This window comes from Lycium barbarum, chromosome 8 (genome assembly GCF_019175385.1).
Source record: "Lycium barbarum isolate Lr01 chromosome 8, ASM1917538v2, whole genome shotgun sequence".
Taxonomy (NCBI): Eukaryota; Viridiplantae; Streptophyta; class Magnoliopsida; order Solanales; family Solanaceae; genus Lycium; species Lycium barbarum.
This window is the reverse complement of record NC_083344.1, coordinates 94,597,032-94,621,413: the sequence shown is the minus strand read 5'-3', so window position 1 is coordinate 94,621,413 and position 24,382 is coordinate 94,597,032. Positions and strand designations below refer to the sequence as shown.

General features: G+C 40.6%; 1 non-coding gene across 1 annotated transcript; it reads left to right on the top strand.

Moving 5' to 3' along the window:
- The first annotated feature begins 11,242 nt into the window (after window positions 1–11,242).
- On the top strand, window positions 11,243–11,348 carry LOC132608525 (small nucleolar RNA R71). The gene has a single exon (XR_009570437.1). It is a non-coding gene; the product is annotated as a small nucleolar RNA R71 (small nucleolar RNA).
- Window positions 11,349–24,382: the final 13,034 nt, after the last annotated feature.

Here is a 24,382-nt window from a genome sequence, read left to right as displayed (position 1 = left end):
GAATCGACGGATTCCTGAAACAAGTCCGTTTACCCAAAAGTCAACTTTGAGTCAACTCTTTTTCGCTTAAAATTCAAATTTCCCAAAAAGTCTCCCAAATCCTATCCAAATACCTCAGGAAGCGTGTCAACGGTCCTCTCAGGTCAAATGTGAGCTAAAAAATCTCGGGGAAGGGTTGATACACTCAAATTTAAACTTTTAATAGCGTAAAGCAGACGTTGTCAAATATAGTAACCTAATGAGGTTGGGGTCGAATCTCACATAGAATATGGCGGAAAAAATTTACTAAACAATTATTATACTAATCATGCAATCCTGGTGTATTCCAGAAAAAGGGTTTTATAGTTGTTTTGGTTTGTGGACAAATTTAAAGTGACTGAAAATTTAAAGTTGTCAATATATGGGTAAAAAGAACCAAGGTTGTGTCCCCGTCAAATAAAGTGTATGATCATAAGTATCGATCTTGATATACTTCTAATGGATTGTTTGTATGAATGCACTTAACCTCTATATGAATCTAAACTATTTCCCAATAAGAAAAGATTATTTCTTTCTATGTTTTTTTCAAAGATAAGAAAGTATGCAAGAAGAACAGTTAATTATGCCAAGTAAATTCCTCTTATTCTTAAGTAAATTTATTAAGTAAGGTTTAAAGCCTTGAGTTCATATTATTTGTTCTTACCTAACCCTAGCTATTTTCCCAAATAAACTGAAGTTTACGGCGTTTGCTAATGTTTGCAACCACTAACTGTATGATGAAAACGAAGAACAAATAAACCATAACAATCCATTATGCGTATATCAATTACAAAACACCCATCAATTGGGTTCACAACCCTAGTAAGGGAATATAGCTACTCATAGAAGAACAAAAATAATACGAAATAATTGAGATCATAATGCTTACAAATGATTGCTTGGAATTGAAGAGAAATTAATTGCAATTGTTTGTAATCCCAAAAGACTTCCAAAACTATGAGTATTTAGTGCTAAGGAAAATAAACACTGAAATCTAGTGAATTCTCCTTTACAAAAAATCTATATCAGGTATTTATAAGAGTCCAAGTCGTGAGAAGTAAAAAGACAAAATTGCCCGTCGGGTTGATTTTGCGGACCATAAAACCATTCTGCGGACCGTCAAATTGCTGCCCTTCAACTGTCAAACAGCCTCCTGCACTTTTCTACGCTACTCTTTGACGGACCGTCAAATGTTCTACGGTCCGTATAATTGTTCCGTAGGATTGATCTTCCGTGAACTGCTTACTGTGACCGTTATACGGTACTTTGGATGTTCCGTAGAAAGTTCTGCGGGACGTCTAATTGCTCCGTCAAAAAGCCTTTTTCAGTGACTTGTTATTTTCTCCACTTCTTTCCGCATTTTCACAAACTTCTCCAACTTTTGCCATCAAACCACTTAATACCTGAAATACAATAAAAACCACATAAAATGACACGAACTTGCTTGAAAACAAGTAAAACTCTTCGCCAAAAGCGTCACATGCGCCGAAATTACGCGGCACATCAACACCCCTAACTTAAAGTGTTTTCTTGTCCTCAAGCAAGTCACACGACACAATGACTCAACTAAACTCAGATATCACAGAGTAATGATGTCTCCAATGGTTTTGACTCCGAACTACTGGCATGCACGTTTTTCTTCCAAGGACCACCCTATTTTCTATTTTCAAACCGTATGCACAACTCAAGAGTACCACGACTAACAATGATGCTTCAATTCATGACATTACATTATCGGACATATTATGATGCCACAAACGCTACTTTCGGCGGTCACCTCATTTTGATCAATTCTCATCCTCACACCCTGACATCAACCAAAGAATGTCCCAACACACGTATATACAACAATAATGGGGCGTAGATCAAAGAGAAGAGAAAAACACTCACACTCACAAAGAAGTTCATATCTACACATGCAAATACCATAAGCTTGCCCTTATTTTCTATGCTTTCATCCTAGGTCCGTTCAGCTGTGATCACATTAAGACTTGTTTCTGGCTTGTAATGTAGCCTTAGGGACGGGTAGGATACTTTTTGGATATTAGTGACTAACCCTCCTTGAATACTACAACATCTCCTCACCTTAATTCGCCTCTTATTCAATCCTTTCTTCTTCTTTCAAGTTTTTGACCTCAATGTGGTTTTATTCCTAATCAACTTAAAATTCTTTTTGTGTTACACTTTTTTGATTTTACTCTTTTTTATTATTTTTTATTATTTTTTTAATTATTTTTACTTTTTTGGTTTTTTTTCTTTATATATGCAACCACCACGTCGGATCCCAACTAGCAAACTCTACCATCCCCAACTTATGTTTTCAACATCTACTTCACATTTATTTCACCCCCAACTTAGGCATTTTGCCTCATCTATCTAGTAGCATCAAGGAGGGAACGGGTGCGAAGACGGATTTATTTCATGAAGGGTAAGGTTTCATTATTGGCTAGCCAAGAAATAGGTCAAAAGGCTCAAAAAGGGAAAACTAGGGATATTTACAATTGTATGGTTAGACTTATTTAGGTAAAGTGACTATTTACTCAAAGAAAGCCTAAGATCATCTCACAACCAAATCAACTATCAGATTCAAACATGACTATCCCGGCAAGTTCTAGATTATACATGCATAATTAGAACCAAACTAAAAACTCACACACACATTGACATAAGGATGATCATATACATTTGTGACCTCTTAAGTATTCGTTCATTACACATAATACCCCAATAATACCAATGTCATACAAAGATTCAAATCCATGTCAATCAGTAGTTGTTTCTAAGTAGCATTTTTGTTATTTTCGAGGGGTCCAACATTTTCAAAAAACCACAAACAACATGCCACAAGTTCCACAACACTACCAAATAAGTCAAAACTACTCTATTCTATCTAAGAGACAACTTACACATGCCAGTTTCAACAAAATAAAGCCCCTCAGGGAAAGAACTCTGACAAAGAAAAGCCGAGGGGGTCCTAAACACATATGTACAATATTAACAAGAAACACATAGCCCACCCCTAACTAAAGATCATGCATCGTCCCCAAGGCATGAAAATAAGCAAAACCAAAGGGATAGCACTACCTGAAACACTTTAGGCATTCCGCACGTCCTGAGGTGTGATCACCTTAATGGTGGTATCTGGTGCCTGCTCCGCTGCTAGAACTATGGTACCAACAACTAGCTCTATCTGACTCTGAGAGCGCTGTTCTACCTCGGGACCCGTGGTACTAGCCTCTGCCGATATCACAATACCAAGCACTGTTACCTCAATAGAAGGGGCATGGCTGGATGACGCCCCCGTAAAATAGGCCTCCTCAAGAGAGTGTCGCTGTACCTTTCGAAACTGCCTGTCCTCCTCACTTTCATCCTCCTCATCATCATCCCCACCTTCATCCCTAGGCCTTTTGCTCATAGTCCGGGGTGGTGAACCATCTCCCAACAAGTTAACAACTAGCAACAGAGAAGCCAAGTCTAGAGACTGTGTTGTAGGCGGGTTTTCAGTCGCAAGTCCCTCTTTAACCTTCAATGCTAGCACATCTGTGTTCAACTGTATCAAATCCATATGCATCGTCCCCAAATTAACTGTGGGGCTTACCTTCTCAAGCTCAACAATCCGACGCTTAAGTCCATCAATCCAAAAATGGATAAGGCTATAGGAATCCTCCCACTTCTTCCTTGCGAGCTCCAAGGCTGCTGTCACCCTTTTATCTATATACCCCTGCAGCTGGGCCATCAAGTTAGCAATCTGGCGGTCTGCCCTGTCGGTTTTCACAAACGCATCATGGAAGTTCTGAGCATTAAACTGTATCATAACGCCTCCATGCAAGGCTGGGGTCACATGGCTACTCGGAGGGGTCGGAGTGCTATGAACAATTGAGGCAACCTGGGTAGATGGCCCTATAGATGAAATCGGAGTACCTGAAGTGGACCGAGCTGCTGTGCCCGTGTCCGTCGGCGCCTCCTGCGAAGTCTCGGGGGCTGCCTGCTCATTCTCCTAGGATGCTGGAGTGGGCTGTCCAACTGTGAACTCTATAGTAACATCCATAGCAGTATGAATATCCCCATATTTTCTCTTCCATAGGTCATACACACTCTTGGCCTGTATCCTATGATCTCGGTGTGCATAACGATCAACATTTGCCCGCAAGCACAATGCGGTAATGAGGCAAGGATACGCTAGTGACAACTCCTTAGTCATAGCTCTCTGCTGAATTTTTTGAACCACCAACTTCCCCAAATTTATGTTATACCTTGACATGATAGCAGCTACAAGTATGGCCCTATGAACTGGCAATGTGTTATCTGACTGAGTGGGGTATAACCTATGGATCAATACGCTCCACTAAAATTTTCCTTCAACTGACAAGTCTGCTTTCCTTACAGTGGTCCAGATATTCCTACTTCACTCAGGAGAACCCTTTGCTCTAACAGAAGCAACCCAAGGCAACTCAGACAGCTTGTCTTGTCGATCACCACCTAACCTATACTTAAGCTGATCCGTGTTTGGCGGTGGTACATAGTCGGGGCCAAAGTAGAAATGATTGATTGTCTCACTAGAAATATTGATTTTCAGGCCTCGGACTGTCACTTCTTCCAGCGAAGGTGGTTTCTTCTTCTTAAGCTGAATTGGTTTGTAGGCATTTTTGACCTCCGCAGCATAATTTGCATAGAATTCCCAAACAAGAGCTGAGATATATTCACCTGGAGGGTGGCTAATGGAGTTCCACTTATAGTGGTCAAGAGTTGCAAGGATTCGTGGAAAACACTCCAATCTGTCTAAGCTGATTCTTTTCTCCTCATGAATGCTCTTCTTCGGTCCACCCCCCTCTTTCTCTTCAAGCCCCTGTTCATATATTTCTTTGGAGCCTGGCATAGAAAATCTGACGCTGTACTCGAATCTTTCTTTCATTTGGATTTCTCGCATCCTAGCTGCCTGCACGTCGTCTTCCGAGCTGCTAGAAGATGTTGAAGTGCCCCCCTCTTCAGGCTGGGAGGGCACTGGTTCTTGGACAACACCCTTAGCTCGGGTGACTCTCGCTGCCAGTGGTTCCTCACCCCCAACTTCAGTTGCCCCTTGGTCAGGCTCGTCACGAAGTCCCCTTCGACCTAGTGTTCTGTCTCCGCCTCTGCCTCTTCCAGGAATTGTAGTACCTCATCGAATCTTAGGAGCCAATACTGTGGAAAGTACGTTAGTATCACCAGCAAATTATATTTCAATGCAATGTTTTGGAATACACAGAAGTAAGCCGTCAAATGATTTTATGAACCGTAGGAATTTTTACGGTCTGCACAAATAGCCGTCAAATGGGAACAGTAGACAATTTTATTTCCAAACATTTGACGATGCTCCGCAGAAATTTCTGAGGTCCGTCAAACCTACCCTCAAATGGTTATAGTGACTTACTTTATACTGAACCCTTTGACGATGAAGTTTGACGCTCCGCATAAAATTCTGCGGTCCGTCAAACCTATCATCAAATGGTAACAGTATATCATATATGAGTTGGGACTTTTGACGGACCGTCAAAGTTTTTATGGGCCGTCAACCTTGTCATCAAAATTCTTCGACTCAGTGCTTACCCTACAGTGCTACCCTTGACTTTTCACTTCAACGTTCATGCTTATACATCACACACCATTGTCAAACTCATATAAAGCCCGGGTTACTCAGACTTCACCCTGTTGTTTTAATTATCTTAATTTAGGCATTTTATCGAACAGTTGGCGGGCATAACGAAGTTTGAATTCAAAAAACTTTAACACAACCCTCGGGATGCCCTCCAACCCAACATAGCATCAATATGAGTTCATCAATATACGACTTTTTCCACAAAATCCCACCCCTAACTTAAATGATCAAGTATGGACGACAAGTCTCAATGATAGACCCCGTAATTTTAAATTATGAAACCAACCATACTTGACAAACAACTTGAACTAGAAGATCATGGGAATACAGAATCACATACCGTACTTTCTTGTTAGAATGGAGAGTTAAGCACAAACAATAAAAATTCCTTCCACAAGCACCCTGCTTTCTCTTTTATTTTTATTTTTTATTTTTTCTGCGACGGCTTGGGTTTTTTTTTTTGGTAGGGGTGGGAGGAATTATGTATGGAAGGGAGTAATGAGGGTTAGTGGGACGTGATTTTAGGGAGTGAATGGGAGGAAATTTAGGGATTTGTGTTTGAGTGGGAAAGGGAAGGTGGAGGATTTGAAGATGGAACAGTTTTTTTTTGAAAACTTATCCAGCCGCCTTTTGAAAACTTATACTAAGAAATAAAATAAAAACCCGACCGTCAAATTTTATACGGACCGCAGAAAATTCTACGGCCCTTTCTACGGCCAATGTCCTTACCTGGGATGATGAACTAGCAACCATTAGACTGTGACATGTTTACGCTTCGTTTGACGGACCGTATAAAATTGTATGGTCATCAAATCTTGGCGTAAACGCGTCACAGTAAGCTAGTTTCTCTTGTGCCAATAGACATTCCCTTTTTACGGTCCGTATAACTTACCGTATAGCAGGAACAGTGGGTGATGCCTATCACCTTTATTTTGCGCTTCCTTTTACGGTCCACAAAAATTTTAATGGAACGTAAAATCTGGCGCAGAATTTCCATCGACGTTTTTTGCAACTTTTTCTTCCAACTTGTTCATATCCTGCACCAAAATAACCGTTACCCTGTACACATCCTACCTACATTACAAAAATTTCAAAAATAAAAAAAATTACACATGGGTTGCCTCCCAAGAAGTGCTTAATTTAACGTCGCAGCACAACAGTGGTACCAATCTACTCTTGTTTGGGACTCGCTGAGTCCGCATTCCTTCCCAGGTACTTCAACCGGTATCGATCAATGATCCTATCTCCATCAACCATCCCATGATAGTGCTTCACCCTCTGCCCATTCACCTGAAATATCTGAGTTCCATCTCCAGACTTCAGTACAATCGCCCCATAGGGTGAAACACTTACTACCTCAAACGGACCGGACCACCTTAACTTTAGCTTACCCGGTAGCAGTTTCAATCGAGAGTTAAACAGCAAGATAGGACACCTTTGTAGAATTCCCGCTTCAGGATTTTCTTATCATGATATTGCTTCATTCTCCCTTTGTAAAGTGCTGCACTTTCATACGCCTGGTACCGGAATCCATCCATCTCATTGAGTTGAAACAACCTGAGCTTGGTCACCTCCTCCCAATCCATGTTCAATTTCTTCAAGGCCCACATAGCCTTATGTTCAAGTTCAACCAGCAAATGACAAGCTTTTCCGAAAACGAGCTTGAAGGGTGAAGTCCCTATCGAAGTCTTAAAAGCAGTCTGGTAAGCCCATAGAGCATCATCAAGCATACGGGCCCAATCAGTTCTATTTGCTTTCACCCTTTTAGCTAAAATACTCTTGATCTCCCAATTGGAGACTTCAACTTACCCACTTGTCTGGGGATGATAAGGTGTTGTCACCCTATGTTTTATGCCATACTTCTCCATCAACCCCGCGAAAGATCTATTTCAAAAGTGGGAACCCCCATCACTGATTATAGCCCTCAGAGTACCAAATCTAGTAAATATGTTCTTCTTGAGGAACCCCATGAAACTGTGGGCCTCATTGTTAAGTAAAGCCACCGCTTCTACCCATTTCGACACATAGTTCACAGCAACCAAGATTTATTTCATGCCATCAGAACTCACAAAGGGTCCCATAAAGTCAATCCCCCAGACATCGAACACTTCCACCTCCATCACAAAATTCATAGGCATCTTTTGCTTTCTGCCTATATTCCCTTGCCTCCAACATTAATCACAAGACCGCACTAATAGATTTGCATCATGAAAGATAGTCGGCCAGTAATAACTGCACTCAAGAACCTTAGCAGCAGTCCGGTTACCACGATGATGACCCCCAACAAGAGAGTCATGGCACGCCTTTAGAATCGCCATCACTTCACTTTCAGGAACACAACGCCGAATAATGTTATCAGTGCAAGTTCTGAATAAGTATGGTTCATCCCAATAGTACTGACGAACATCCCGCAAAAACGTCTTTTTCTGATAAGATTTGATCTCGTCAGGAATGATACCAGTCACCAAGTAGTTAGCAAAATCTGCATACCAAAGGTGCCACTTACATAGATACCGCCAAGAATTGCTAATTTGGAAACTCATCTTCAATATCAAGTTCTTCTGCTAGCACCCCAGTTTCCTCAAGCCTCGAGAGATGGTCAGCAACCTGATTTTCGGACCCTTTTCGGTCTTTCACCTCAAAATCAAACTCTTGTAATAAAAGGACCTAATGAATCAGTCACGACTTAGCTTCCTTCTTTGCCATAAGACACCTCAACGCAGCATGGTCAGTGTATACCACCACCTTGGACCCCAACAAAATAGGACCAAAACTTCTCGAAAGCATATACTATAGCAAGCAGCTCTTCGTCAGTCACCGTGTAGTTCATCTGCGCCGCATTAAGTGTCCTACTAGCATAGTAGATCGGGTGCATAATTTTATTGTGTCTCTGGCCAAACACATCCCCTATCGCGAAACCACTAGCATCACACATCAACTCAAAAGGCAAGGACCAATCAGGAGTAACAATAACAGGAGCAGTAGTGAGGCGCTCCTTTAATTCATCAAACGCCTTTCGGCACTTGTCATCAAACATAAACTTAGCATCTTTTTCAAGAAGCTTGCACATCGGGTTAGCAATCTTGGAGAAATCTTTAATGAAGTGCCTGTAGAACCCAGCATGTCCCAAGAAACTTCAGACATCTTTGACTGAGATGGGTGGAGGAAGTTTTGCAGTCACATCTATCTTCGTTTGATCGATCTCAATTCCTTTTTCAGAGATTATGTGACCAAGGATGATTCCTTCCTTCATCATAAAGTGGCACTTCTCCTAATTTAGTACGAGATTTGTCTCTTCACATCTTTTTAGCAGTTGATCCAGATGGCCAAGACGATCATGAAACAAATCACCCACAAAAGAGAAATCATCCATGAATACTTCCAAGAAGTCTTCTACCATATCAGAAAAAAATCGACATCATGCACCTCTGAAAAGTGGCTAGTGCATTACACAACCCAAAAGGGCATTCGACTGAATGCAAATATCCTACACGGATAATTAAAAGTTGTCTTCTCATGATATTTTAGGGCAATGTTGATCTGATTATAGCCGAGCATCCATCTATAAAGAGATAGTAAGACCTCCCAGCCAACCTATCCAGTATCTGATCAATGAATGACATGGGAAAATGGTCTTTACAAGTAACAATATTCAGCTTCCTATAGTCCATGCAAACACGCCATCCAGTAACTGTACGAGTGGGAATCAGCTTATTCTTTGCATTAGGCACCACAGTGATACTTCCTTTCTTTGGAACACATTGAACAAGACTCACCATACCCACTTACTTTCTGCCATCGGATACACTACCCCAGCATCTAACCACTTTATGATCTCCTTTTTCACAACCTATTGCATGTTCCGGTTCAATATCCATTGATATCCTCAAACTGAAATTTATGCTCACAAATACCAGAAAGAATACCCTGAATGTCTGCTATGGTCCAACCAATAGCACGTCTGTAATCGCGCAAAATCTTCACTAGACGCTCAATCTGTTCCTCAGTCAGTAATGCTGAAATGGTCACTGGAAATGTCTTGTTTAGGCCAAGGAACTCATACCTCAAGTGTGATGGGAGCTGCTTAAGCTAGAGCTTTGGTGGCTCGACAATAGAAGGATTAGCTGGTGGAGTAGTTCTATTTGCAAGGTCAAGATCGAGCTTTCTTGGGTGGTAAATGTAGGAACCCAGACCCTCAAGCGCATTTATAGTTTCCACGAGCCCTCCATATCAGCAGCATCAAAGTTCATCAGAACCGCAGCAAGAGCTTCTCCCAGACTTTCTTTTTCCATCTCATGTTCAACAGTATCACCAATCCCATCAAACGAATCAATAACCGAGATACTCTCATAAGCGTTGGGCAACTTCATCCTCTTGCTTGCTTGGAAAGTCACCTCTTCATCATTTACTCGGAACTTGATTTCATTCTTTTCAGAGTCCATAAACGCTCTGCCCATAGAAAGGAAGGATCTTCCCAAGATGATGGGAATATCTGTATCAACCGCACAATCCAAAATAACGAAATTAGCAGGTAACATGAACTTACCCACTTGCACCAACACATCATCTATAACCCCAACTGGCTTCTTGATAGATCTATCTGCCATCTGTAATCACATAGAAGTCGGTCTAGGCGTTCCCGATTGTTTGAAAATAGCAAGGGGCATTAAGTTAATACTTGCCCCATTATCACACAGAGCGCGGGTGAATGCATAAATCCAAATATTGCACAGAATGGTAAACGCCCCTGGATCTCCCTTCTTCTGAACTGTGGTGGAAGCAATAATCGAACTCACACGATGAGTTAAATTCACTGTCTCATGTTGAACAGACCTTTTCATTGTAAGCAAGTCTTTCACAAACTTAGCAAATTCGGGAATCTCTTTGACAGCATCTAAGAATGAAAAAATCTCTATTAACTGCTTCAGCTGATCATAGAACTTCTGACACTTAGCATCATCATTCTTCTTTGCCAACCATTGAAGAAAGGGAGGCTTTGCTTTGTACATCTGAATCAAAGGGCGAAGAACCCCTTTTATCGTGTGTTTCCTCGTATCAGCAGCAACTTTTGGAATATCAGCAACTGTTTCTTCACCACGGACCTCATCATCAATGATAGGCACATCAGAATGCACCTCTTCTTCCACAATAATTGGATCTAGATCAACTGCATTCTTGTCAGCACCTTGAAGTATTTTATCACTCCTCGTGCTAATAGCAAAAGTACGTTCCACGCCCCCACCATTCTTTGGGTTTGGAATAGTATCACTAGGAAGCCCACCTTTTCTAGTAGGATGTTGTTCTCTAGAAAGATCACGCATCTGCTGTTCAAGATTCTGAATAGCTGTTGAATGAGAAACAACTGTCTCTGATAGCCCAGATAATGTCTTTTCAGTGTTTGTCTGACCTGCCAACACTTTTTCAAGCATTGACTCCAACCTCGAACTACCTTGATCATTAGACTGCCCTTTTGGTTCAGTAATATTAGCATAGGACTTTTTCATGAAACACCTGCTAGTAACATTATTGGCTATTGCTTGGGTCATACGATCCAACTCTCTGTAGAACTTCTCCTTCAAAATCAAATCTAGAAACCCATGGTTTGGACTCCTATCCAAATATTCTTTGTACCTCTCCCAAGCTTCAAAAAGTTATTCCCCATTATGTTGTTTGAACTCATAAATCTGATCACGAATTTCAGCTCTTTTACTCATAAATCCCCATTATGATGTCACACATCGTATTGGTGCAGGATGGTTTAAATGGAGGCTCGCTTTCGGAGTGTTGTGTGACAAGAAAGTGCCACCAAAACTTATGGGCAAGTTTTACAAAGTGGTGGTTAGACCGACTCTGTTGGCCGGTCAAGAACTCTCACGTGCAGAAGATGAAAGTCGCAGAAATGAGAATGTTGCGGTGGATGTGTGGGCACACTAGGAGAGATATGATCAGGAATGAGGACATCCGGGACAAGGTGGGAGTGGCATCGGTGGAGGACAAGATGCAGGAAGCAAGGATGAGATTATTTGGGCATGTGAAGAAGAGAGACGTAAATGCCCCAGTGCGGAGATGTGAGCGGTTGGTTATGGACGGTTTTAGGAGAGGTAGAGAAAGTCCAAAGAAATATTGGGGAGAGGTGATTAGGCAGGACATGGTGCAGTTTTAGATTACCGAGGACATGACCTTAGATAGGAGATTATGGAGGGCTCTGATTAGGATAAAAGGTTAGTAGGTAGTCTCACTTTTCTAGCGCACTAGTAGGCGTAGTTTTGCTCTACTTATTATTGCCTTTGATTCCTACTTTTATGTGTTGGTTCTTGTCTTTCCATGTTGTTTTATCATGACTTCTTTGCTCTTGTTATTTCTCATTTCACATTGCTTTAGTTTATTTGTCGGTAACTGACTTTCTTCCCTTGTTTTCTTTTGTTTTCTTTTGAGCCGAGGGTCCTTTGGAAACCTCCCTACCTTCCAAGGTGGGGGTAAGGTCTGCGTACACTTAACCCTCCCCAGACCCCACACTGTGGGACTCAACTGTATATGTTGTTGTTGTTGTACTCGGGGGATACCACTTCCTGAGAAACACTTTGACCATCTCTTTTCATGTAGCAATAGAGTTTCGGGGCAGCTTTGTGAACCACTTTCTCGCTTCTCCGGCTAACGAATATTTGAAGATTTCCAGCCTAACTGCTTCTTGAGTCACACCCCGCTGGATATGCTGAAGGCACACATCCAGAAAGTTTGTTATGTGTTGGAAAGGGTCATCATCGACTGCATTCCGAAAGTATCCCTCTTGTTTGAGCATACGATAAAGAGAATTATAACACTTGATAGTATTAGAAGCCACCCTTGGATGAATGATTGCAGATGCAAAGTCTTCATCTTCTTCTGATTCATCAGCAAAAACATTCTCAATTGGAAGTTCGTTGTTGGCCATGATTACCTGGTTTACAAGGTAGCAAACAAGGTGTGTTGGAATATGACAAAGATTTTAAGAAGAGTAAACATTATTTAGTAATTTTAAAACCGTATTCCCCGGCAATGACACCAAAATTTAATACGCTCAAATTTATACTTTTGATAGCGTAAAGCGGACAATGTCAAATATAGTAACCCAATGAGGCTGGGGTCGAATTCCACGGAGAATATGGCGTGAAAAGTTTACTAGACAAGTATTATACTAATCTTGCGGTCCTGGTGTATTCCAGAAAATGGGTTTTATAGTTGTTTTGGTTCGTGGACTAACTTAAAGTGACTAAAAATTTAAGGTTGTTAATATATGGGTAAAAAGAACCAAGGTGGTGTCCCATCAGGTAAAGTGTATGATCATGGGTATCGATCTTGATATAATTCTAATGGATTGTTTGTATGGATGCACTTAACCTTTATGTTAATCTAAAATATTTTCCAATAAGAAAATATTATTTCTTTCTATGCTTTTTCCAAAGATAAGAAAGTATGCAAGAAGAACAGTTAATTATGCCAAGTAAATTCCTCTTATTCCTAAGTGAATTTATTAAGCAAGGTTTAAAGCCTTGAGTTCATGTTATTTGTTCTTACCTAACCCTAGTTATTTTCCCAAACAAACTAAGTTTATGGCGTTAGCTAATGTTTGCAACCACTAATTGTATGATGAAAATGAAGAACAAATAAACCCTAACAATCCATTATGCTTATATCAATCACAAAACACCCATCAATTGGGTTCACAACCCTAGTAAGGGAATTTAGCTGCTCATAGAAGAAGAAGAAAAATAAGAAATACTCCCTCCATTTCAATTTATGTGAACCCATTTGAGTGGGCACGACATTTAAGAAAGAGGTAAGACCTTTGAAACTTGTGGTTCAAAATAAGTCTTGAATATTTGTGTCGCTGTAAATCATTTCATAAAGTGAATTTGTTTCCAAATTATGAAAGAGGTCATTCATTTTGGCACGGACTAAAAAGGAAATAGGTTCACATAAATTGAAACAGAGGGAGTAATTGAGATCATAATGCTTACAAATGATTGCTTGGAATTGAAGAGAAATTAATTGCAATTGTTTGTAATCCCAAAAGACTTCCAAAACTATAAGTATTTAGTGCTAAGGAAAATAAAAACTGAAATCTGGTGAATTCTCCTTTACAAAAAACCTATATCAGGTATTTATAGGAGTCCAAGTCGTGAGAAGTAAAAAGACAAAACTGCCCGTCAGGTTCATTTTGCGGACTGTAAAACCATTCTACGGACCGTCAAATTGCTGCTCTTCAACCGTCAAACAGTCTCCTGCACTTTTCTACGCTACTCTTTAACGGACCGTCAAATGTTCTACGGTCCGTATAATTGTTCCGCAGGATTGATCTTCCGTGAACTGCTTGCTGTGACTATTATACGGTATTTTTGACGTTCTGCAGAAAGTTCTGCGGGCCGTCTAATTGCTCTGTCAAGCAGCCTTTTTCAGTGACTTGTTATTTTCTCCACTGCTTTCCGCATTTTCACAAACCTCTCCAACTTTTGCCATCAAACCACTTAATACCTGAAATACAATAAAAGCCACATAAAACGACACGAACTTGCTTGAAAACAAGTAAAACTCTTCGCCAAAAGCGTCACATGTGCCAAAATTACGCGGCACATTGAGGTTCAAAAGTACTGAAAAGACTGTAACGACCAAACGGGTCGTTACATCAGATACTAGTTAAACAATCGCTCGTCCTCATGCGACGAAGGGAAAAGAATGGAGAAGTACCTGATCTGCAATTAACTGAGGATATCGGCTACGCATGTCGAACTCAGTCTCCTAAGTGGCCTCCTCAATAGGACGATGCTTCCATTGCACCTTCACAGAAGCAATCTCCTTAGGCCTCAACTTTCGAACCTACCTATCCAAAATTACAATAGGCTCCACCTCATAAGTCAAATTCTCATCAAGTAATAACGAATCCCAACGAACAATATAAGTACCATCGGCATGATACTTCTTCAGCATAGACACATAGAAAACTGGATGAAGTCTCGCCAAGGCTAGCGGCAAGGCCAGCTCATAAGCAACATCGCCCACACGGTCAAGAATCTCAAATGGCCCAATATACCTCGGACTTAACTTACCTCTCTTCCCAAATCTTATAACACCCTTCATGGGTGAAATCTTTAATAGAACCTGTTCATCAACGGCGAACTCTAAATCTCAGACCTTCCGGTCTGCATATATCTTCTGTTGACTCTGAGCTGCCAAAAGCTTGGCCTGAATGACCCTCACTCTCTCAAGACACTCTTTCAATAGATCCGTCCCCCAAGGTTGAACCTCAAATTCATCAAACCAACTAACCGGAGATCTACATCTCCTACTATACAAAGCCTCAAAATCCGCCATGTTGATACTCAAATGATAATTGTTGTTATACGCAAACTCTGCCAATGGCAAGAACTGGTCCCAATGACTACCAAAGTCTATAACGCAAGCCCTCAACATATCCCCGCGCACTTAACTAGTCCGCTCGGACTGCCCATCGGTCTGGGGGTGGAAAGATTTACTAAGATCCAATCTGGTACCCAACTCATAATGAAAAGCTCTCTAGAAATGGGAAGTGAAGATAGTACCCCAGTCAGATATGATAGAAATAGGAACCCCATGCAATCTCATAATATCACGAATGTACAACTTGGCTAACTTCTCTGCGGTATAAGAAACCTGAACTGGAATGAAATGAGCGGACTTATTCAACTGATCAACTATCACCCAAATCGAATCAAACTTGCCCAGGGCCTTCGGAAGACCCACAACGAAATCCATGCCAATCCTTTCCCACTTTCACTCGGGAATGGGCATTCTCTGAAGCACACCACCGGGTCGCTGGTGCTCATACTTAACCTACTTAAAATTACCACACTTAGCCACAAAATCGGCTATATCTGTTACACGCCGTAGTTTCGTACGTGAAAATTTATAAGTGTTGGACGTTCTAAGAATGGATACTGGAGTTCCCTTCAAGGATATATGACATTATACGAACTAATCCTATGGTCACGACAGTTTACGTTCATATAATAAGCTATGGGAAACTCCGGGACCAAGCAAATCGAAGAAAAATAAATTTGTCGAAAATTTGGAAAAAAGTTGACAGAATTTTGGATAGAATTTTAGGTTAACTTTGGAGGGGTATATCTCTGAGTATATTAAGAGTTTTAAGGTGTTTCAAAAGCCTAATATGAAGTTCGTTGAGTCTAGTTCCCAACACAAAAAACCGCTCGTCGATACCATATCGGAGTAGAGAATTATTGACGTTACAAGTTCAGCAGACAGAGCAGAAACGCGTGCTACAGTAACTGCTACAGTCAGACTTGCAACAGTTCTGCTACAGTAAATTGCTACAGTGACCCCGATCGGAATTTGACCCCTATATAAAGGGTAAAAACCCCCTTTTTCACCGGATTTGCCCAGGAAATTCCAGAAAATTTGAAAAGGGAGTGAGGAAATAAAAAAGTAAGCAATTTTCAAGTGGCGGAGTATTAATCGAAGCTTGGATAAACGCACATATGTGATTCTAGTATGGTTGTGCGCTGGATTCAAGGTGGATATTGAAGATATCGTTGTTTTAACAAAAATAAGGTATGAATCTCTCCTTATTAATATTACTTTTGGTTTATTTACGAAGATAGAATGATGATATGGTTGTATAATAAGTTGTTGGTTGAGAAATTGGACAAACATCGCATGGGAAGTTTTATGGAATATTTTTGTATTATTGATGATGTTGTTGATGTTGGTGGTGTCGTAGTTGTTGTTTTGTTGGTTGCTGAATTACGATTTTGGGCTAGGCATATAAACAGGGGAGATGCTGCCGAAATTTCAGTAGATTCTAGAAAGATTTATTTGAAGGACTAAGACAAGCGTATAAAGGTGAGTCTAACAATAGTATAAATTTTCTTGAATATAGATTTACGAGTCTGGGAGGACAAGCGTTGAGTAGTTAAAGTTAAGGCGACCAAAAAGGTATGTTAAGGCTAAACCCTTTCATTCTAAAGGCATGATTCTTTTGCTATAAACCTTTGTGTCATATCCATAATATCCTTGCTTCCACAAATGCTAGAAGTCTATGAATCTCATGGTCCTTACGATATTATTGAGATTATTCATGATCTTGAGACTATTCTTTGTGATTGATCTCACCTTATAATACTTGTTCTTTCGAGGTGAGATATGTCGATGACGATTCTATTTCTAATGCTATCTAAGTTCATGGCTCTCGATACTCTCATGACATTATCTATTTCATCTTACGATGGTTGATCCTTCAAGGAATGATATAGTGATAATGATAATGCTAATGATGATGATGATGTTGATTTCATTTATGTATTCTTATGTATATGTATTTATGTATGGATTGCATGCCACTGATCAGTTGGGTATAACACCGAGTCTCGAAAGGGCTGAGTACGGATAACACCGAGTCCCGAAGTGGCCGGGTACGGATGACACCGAGTCCTGAAAAGGCCGGGTACGAATAACATCGAGTCCTAAAAGGGCCGGGTACGGATGACACCGAGTCTCGAAAAGGCCGGGTACGGATGACATCGAGTCCCGAAAGGGCCAGGTGCGGATGACACCGAGTCCCGAAAGGGCCGGGTACGGATATGACAGATATATGTATGGTAAGTGTATGTGAATGCATATATATGTATGTTGTGTACATCATGTGTATGAAATGTTTTTCCTGTAAACGAGTAGTTTACATGATAGAGATCTTAAGAAGAGTAGGAGGATCTTTTATCGTAGGCTGCCTTCAGGTACTGGTCTCGAGTGGTGGCTCCACTTCTTCCTGGACCATTGCCGAGTCAGAGGCTATATGTATATATATATATATATATGAATTGTGTTAAGGGTACGTCGGGGGCCCTGTCCCGACTTGTATACCTCAGTCATGTTCATTAGAGGCTTTGCAGACAGTTCCTGTTTACAGCTTGGTCATAGTGTGACAGTAGTAATGTCGGCATCATGGGTCTATTGTGCATATACTTATACATGATATTATGTTCATATTTAGCCTCTTGATCTTATTGTTGCCATTGGAGACATAAAGGATATTAGTTGTAAATTGGTTCGCTCGATTTCCGCAAGGTGCCTGGTGCCAATCACGCCTTACCTAGGGTGGGGTGTGATAAAGTGGTATCAGAGCAGTTCTGTCCTAGGGTTGTCTGCAAGCCGTGTCTAGCAGAGTCTTTTTTATGGTGTGCAGTGCACCACACTTATAAATAGGAGGCTGCAAGGCATTTAGGAATGATTGACCCTGCTTTCTCATCATAGATCGTGCCATAGAGCTAAATCATAGGATATGATGTCCCTGATTCTAACCCCAAGTGTTTTGATCATGGATAAGCAGTTGATTATGTCGCTACGAGATAATTTTTGAGAATTGAAGTTGTTCATTCGAAAGGTATGTTTTCTGTTTTATTAATTTGGATAGACGTTGATATAAGAAGTCGAGCAAGATATTATGGGTATTTGTGATTGCTCTGCGGGGCATTAGATGTGTTTTCTGGACTGTGTGCAAGAATGAGATAATAAGAATTATAGAGGAAACTCTGTCAAAATTTTCACAAATTGAATTGTTTGCATGTTTATAGAAAAAGAGTAAAGGAAAAATATGACTATCAGCTGTTTGGTACGTCATGATTGGAGGAACAACTATGAGACGCTTTCAAGGAGAAGTTTTAGAATGATTTTAATTTAATTTAAAGGAGGAACCCTGGAGGGAAAAATGATTAGCAGTTAAAGAAATTGGAATGAGATGTATTCGAGATTTCGAGGGATTGAGACCTATTGGAAATATAAGGAAAGTTCACATTAGGAACTCAAATAAGGTATTACGATTTATATATTACATGGGTTAGTAAGAGGTAACAAAGGAATACTAATATGGAGAAGGAAGTTAATGTGTACGGGAAAGTTTTACCCTAGAAGTATATATACATCTATACGAGATCAAGATGGGTTTGTACTCATAGTGGAATGTTTTTTGCAGACTTCTAGGTAGATATTATTAAGTGGCAGACGGGAAAGAGCACCTTAAGAGCAAAAGAAATCAAGGAGGACAGAAGTACGAGAAACTACTATTATGAATTGATTAAAGGAAGTTATGTGACCATCGACGATAAGAGGAAGTTTAATAAATTAGTAAGGTTGGCCAAAGGTAGACAGTGATGGCATAAGACAGTGGACTTGGAATAGAGATACGACTACAAAGGAAACAGGACGAACATACGAGGAATAGACATACATATGAGCAAGCTATGATATTGTAAAGGGAAATGAGAAGTGAATGACAGGATGCACTTTATAGATATTTCATGACGAAGACAAGGATTGACTGGATAAGGTATTGGAGGAATTATGACACCTGACAATGGGGCAATCGAAAAGTAATAGGGAGCTATGAAGCAAGATGAGCTAAGGAAATGCAAGGAGAAGTCACGAAAGTAGACGGAGATAAGATCGCAAGAAAAGGATTCAAGGATATAAATAGAGGAGACGAGCATTTAAGGAATTAAGAAATCCACTTGACTGATAAACCGAAACAACAGATAAGTGCATTAGACTTATTAAGTGAGAGTCGGGCAAAGGTAAACAAAAAATAAAGGGAGAATCCCAAAGGAAATGATCAAAGGATATTGCGTTTTTTGAAACAAGTTGGTGACAATGAACCCTCGTGGAACAAGTAAAATAATGGCTTCCCTTAAAAACGATGAAGGAGGGGGGGGGGGGGGGGGGGAGGAAGGGGAGGAGGAATGGAGGTTACAGATAAGGAAAGAATGAAGCGATTTGAATTCGCTGCAGGACAAAGACCCTTAGTTAAGAGTTCACTCCTAATTTATTAGCTAAACTAAGGAATCAGAAACTTTAAGGGTAAGTTGAAGGAAGGATTCCTTAAGGAAGAGATTAGAGATGTTTGATATAAGTACAAGAGCTACCGTCAGCAAGCGCAAGTGCAAGAAATCCAACTAAGAGCAAGAGGATTTAAGCAAAAATTCTGGTGTTAAACTGATTGATAAATAAGGTATCGCAAGGATTAATTTGACTACTATGGAAAGCAAAGGATGTTGTGATATGACTAGTTTGAGGATATCAAAATGGAAGGAATGAGAATGAATTAAACTCTAAGAAGATGAAGATAGGGGACATCGGTGAGAACAATAAATTCTAAATAAAAGTATGTATCACATAAAAGTGCAAACGGCAAAGGAAGAAAGATAACCTGCGCAATTCGAATAAGTTCTGTTTTAATTGAGCGAGTGAGCAAAGTAATTACCAGTGAATGCAGGTAAGAACATGGAAATTTACCTCAGAGCGAATTCTACTTTAACATTCGAGGACGAATGTTTTTGAATGGGGGGAGAATGTTACACTCCATAGTTTCGTACGTGGAAATTTGTAAGTGTTGGATGTTCTAAGTATGGATACTGGAGTTCCCTTCAAGGATATATGATATTATACGAACAAATCCTATGGTCATGATGGTTTAAGTTCATATAATGAGCTATGGGAAACTCCGGGACCAAGCAAATCGGAGAAAATAAATTTGTCAAAAATTTGGAAAAAGGTAGACAAAATTTTGGACAGAATTTTAGGTCAACTTTGGAGGGGTATATCTCCTAGTATGTTAAGAGTTTTAAGGTGTTTCAAAAGCCTAAAATGAAGCGCGTTGAGTCTAGTTCCCAACGCAACAAACCGCTCGTCGATATGATATCAGAGTAGAGAATTATAGACGTTACAGGTTCGGCTGACAGAGCAGAAACGCGTGCTACAACAACTGCTACAGTAAATTGCTACAGTGACCCCGACCGGAATTTGACCCCTATATAAAGGGTAAAAACCCCTTTTTTTCACCAGATGTACCCAGAAAATTTGAAGAGGGAGTGAGGGAATCAAAAAGTAAGCAATTTTCAAGTGGCGGAGTATTAATCGAAGCTCGGATAAACGCGTAGATGTGATTCTAGTATGGTTTTGCGCTGGATTCAAGGTGGATATTGAAGATATCGCTGTTTTAACAAAAATAAGGTACGAATCTCTCCTTATTAATATTACTTTTGGTTTATTTACGAAGATAGAATGATGATATGGTTGTATAATAAGTTGTTGGTTGAGAAATTGGACAAACATCGAGTGGGATGTTTTATGGAATATTTTGGTATTATTGATGATGTTGTTGGTGTTGGTGCTATTGTAGTTGTTGTTCTGTTGGTTGCTGAATTACAATTTTGGGCTAGGCATATAAAAAGGGGAGATGCTGCTGAAATTTCGACAGATTCTAGAAAGATTTATTTGAAGGACTAAGACAAGCGTATAAAGGTGAGTCTAACAATAGTATAAATTTTCTTGAATATAGATTTACGAGTCTGGGAGGACAAGTGTTGAGTAGTTAAAGTTAAGGCGACCAAAAAGGTATGTTAAGGCTAAACCCTTTCATTCTAAAGGCATGATTCTTTGTTATAAACCTTTGTGCCATATCCATAATATCCTTGCTTCCACAAATGCTAGAAGTCTATGAATCTCATGGTCCTTACGATATTATTGAGAATATTCATGATCTTGAGACTATTCTTTGTGATTGATCTCACCTTATAATACTTGTTCTTTCGAGGTGAGATATAGCGATAATGATTCTATTTCTAATGCTATCTAAGTTCATGGCTCTCGATTCTCTCATGACATTATCTATTTCATCTTACGATGGTTGATCCTTCAAGAAATGATATAGTGATAATGATAATACTAATGATGATGTTGATTTCATTTATGTATTCTTATGTATATGTATGTATGTATAGATTGCATGCCACTGATCAGTTGGGCATAACACCGAGTCCCGAAGGGGCCGGGTACGGATGCCACCGAGTCTCGAAGGAGTCGGGTACGGATGACACTGAGTCCCAAAAGGGCCGGGTACAGATGACACGAGTCTCGAAAAGGCCGGGTACGGATGACATCGAGTCCCGAAAGGGCCGGGTACGGATGACACCGAGTCCCGAAAGGGCCGGGTACAGATATGACAGATGTATGTATAGTAAGTGTATGTGAATGCATATGTATGTATGTTGTGTATGGATGTGTATGAAATGTTTTTCCTGTAAACGAGTAGTTTACATGATAGAAATCTTAAGAAGACTACGAGGATCTTTCATCGTAGGCTGCCTTCAGGTACTAGTCTCGAGTGGTGGCTCCACTTCTTCCTGGAGCATTGCCGAGTCTGAGTATATATATATATATATATATATATATATATATATGAATTGTGTTAAGGGTATGTCGGGGGCCCTGTGTTCTTGTGTACAGCTTGGTCATAGTGTGACAGTAGTAATGTCGGCATCATGTTTCTATTGTACATATACTTATGCATGATATTATGTTCATATTTATCCTCTTGATCTTATTATTGCCATTCGAGACATAGAGGATGTTAATTGTAAATTGGTTCGCTCGGTTTTCGCAAGGTGTCGGGTGCCAATCATGCCTTACCTAGGGGGGGGGGTGTGTGACAATATCCTCTTTATACGACGCCACCAGTAGTGCTGCCTCAAATCATAATACATCTTAGTCGCCCCCGGATGGATGGAATATCGAGAGCTATAAGCCTCAGTCAAAATCAAATGAATCAAGTCGCCAACACGAGGAATGCACACACACCCCTTAATCCTCAAAGTACCCTCAGAATCAATTATGGCCTCCTTTCCCTCACCCCTCATAACCCTATCTCGGATCTTGCTCAATAGAGCATCCTTTAACTGGAGAGTCCTGATCTGATCTAACATTGACGATATCGCCTCAACACAAGTTAAAACTCTGCCTGAGGCTTAAATATCATGACGAACGAAACTGTTGGCTAGGGTCTGAACCTCCATGGCCAACAGACGCTTGGAAACAATAAAACGAGCTAAACTTCCCGTACTCATGGCCTTGAGACTTAACTCATCAACAACAACATTGGCTTTCCTTAGATGATAAAGAATAGAGATATCATAGTCCTTCAGGAGCTCCATTCATCGGCGCTGCCTGGAATTAAGATCTCTCTAGGTAAACACGTGCTGAAGGCTACGGTGATCGGTGAAAACTTCACAATAGACACCAGACAAGTAATGCCTTCAAATTTTCAAAGCAAAGACCACGACCAACAACTCCAAAGAAAGGATAGGGTAATTCCTCTCATGGATCTTCAACAGACGGGAAGCATAGGCTATAACTCTACCCTCTTGTATCAAAACAACACCCAAACCCACACGGGATGCATCACAATAAACGGCGAAATCCTTTCTATCTGCGTGTAATGCCAGAATCGGGGCTGAAGTCAAAAGGGTCTTGAACTTTTAAAACCTCTCCTCACAATCATCGTACTACTGGAAGGGAACATCTTTCTGAGTCAATCTGGTCAATGACGAAGCAATAGAAGCAAAACCCCGCACAAATCGGCCGTAGTAGCTGGCCAAACCCTCGAAACTACGAATCTCGATCACAGTAGTGGGCCTCGCCCAATCCCTCACAGCCTCAATCTTTTGAGGATCAACCATGATCCCATCCTTAGACACAACGTGGCCCAAGAATGCCACAGACTCCAACCAAAACTCGCACTTCGAAAACTTAGCAAACAAGTTATTCTTCTTCAACAACCCAAGTACAGTGCAAAGATGGCTCTCATGCTCCTCTCTACTCTTGGAATACACCAAGATATCATCAATAAGCACAATCACAAATGAATCAAGGAATGGCCTAAAGATGTCATTCATCACAATCATGAATGCAACCGGGGATTTGGTAAGCCCAAATGACATCACCAGAAACTCATAATGTCCATATCTCGTCTGAAAAACTGTCATTGGAATATCCTCAACCCTGATCCTCAGCTGGTGGTAGCCTAAACGCAAGTCAATCTTCGAGAACACTGAAATAACCTGAAGCTGGTCAAATAAATCACCGATACGAGGCATAGGACACTTGTTCTGAATAGTAACCTTATTCAGCTGGCGATAATTAATACACATCCTCATAGATCCATCTTTCTTCTTCAAAAACAACACAGAAGCACCCCAAGGGGAGACACTCGGTCTAATGAACCCCTTGCTCAATAAATCCTGTAACTACTCCTTAAGCTCTCTCAACTCAGCAGGTGCCATCCGATATGGAGGAACAGAAATAGGGCAAGTGCCGGAATCCAAGTCAATACAGAAGCCAATATCGCGATCGGGTGGCATACCTAGCAAATCAGATAGGAATACCTCGTCGAACTCGTTCATAATGGGAATGGACTCAAGGGGAGGAGATGCAACAGTAGTGTCCCGCGCACATGAGTCAGATAAGTTAAACACCCCTTGTTGACTAATTTCTTCCCCTGAAGAAAGGAAATCATCTTCTTCGGAGCGGGGCTAGGAGTACCCCTCCACTCAAGTCTAGGAATGCCCGACATGGTTAAAGTGACTGTCTTGCCATGACAGTCAAAGATCGCATGATAAGTAGAAAGCCAGGTCATACCTAAAATAATATCAAAGTCCACCATATCAAGTATCATCAAATCTACCCAAGTGCCATACCTTATAAAAGTAACCAAAAACGACCGATAAACTCAATCAACCATAACGAAATCTCCGACCAGAGTAGACACATGAATAGGTACAGCTATGCTATCACAAGGCAAATCCCAATCAACGGCATGATATGCAGACACATACGAATAAGTGGATCCAGGATCAAATAATACAGATGCGGCTC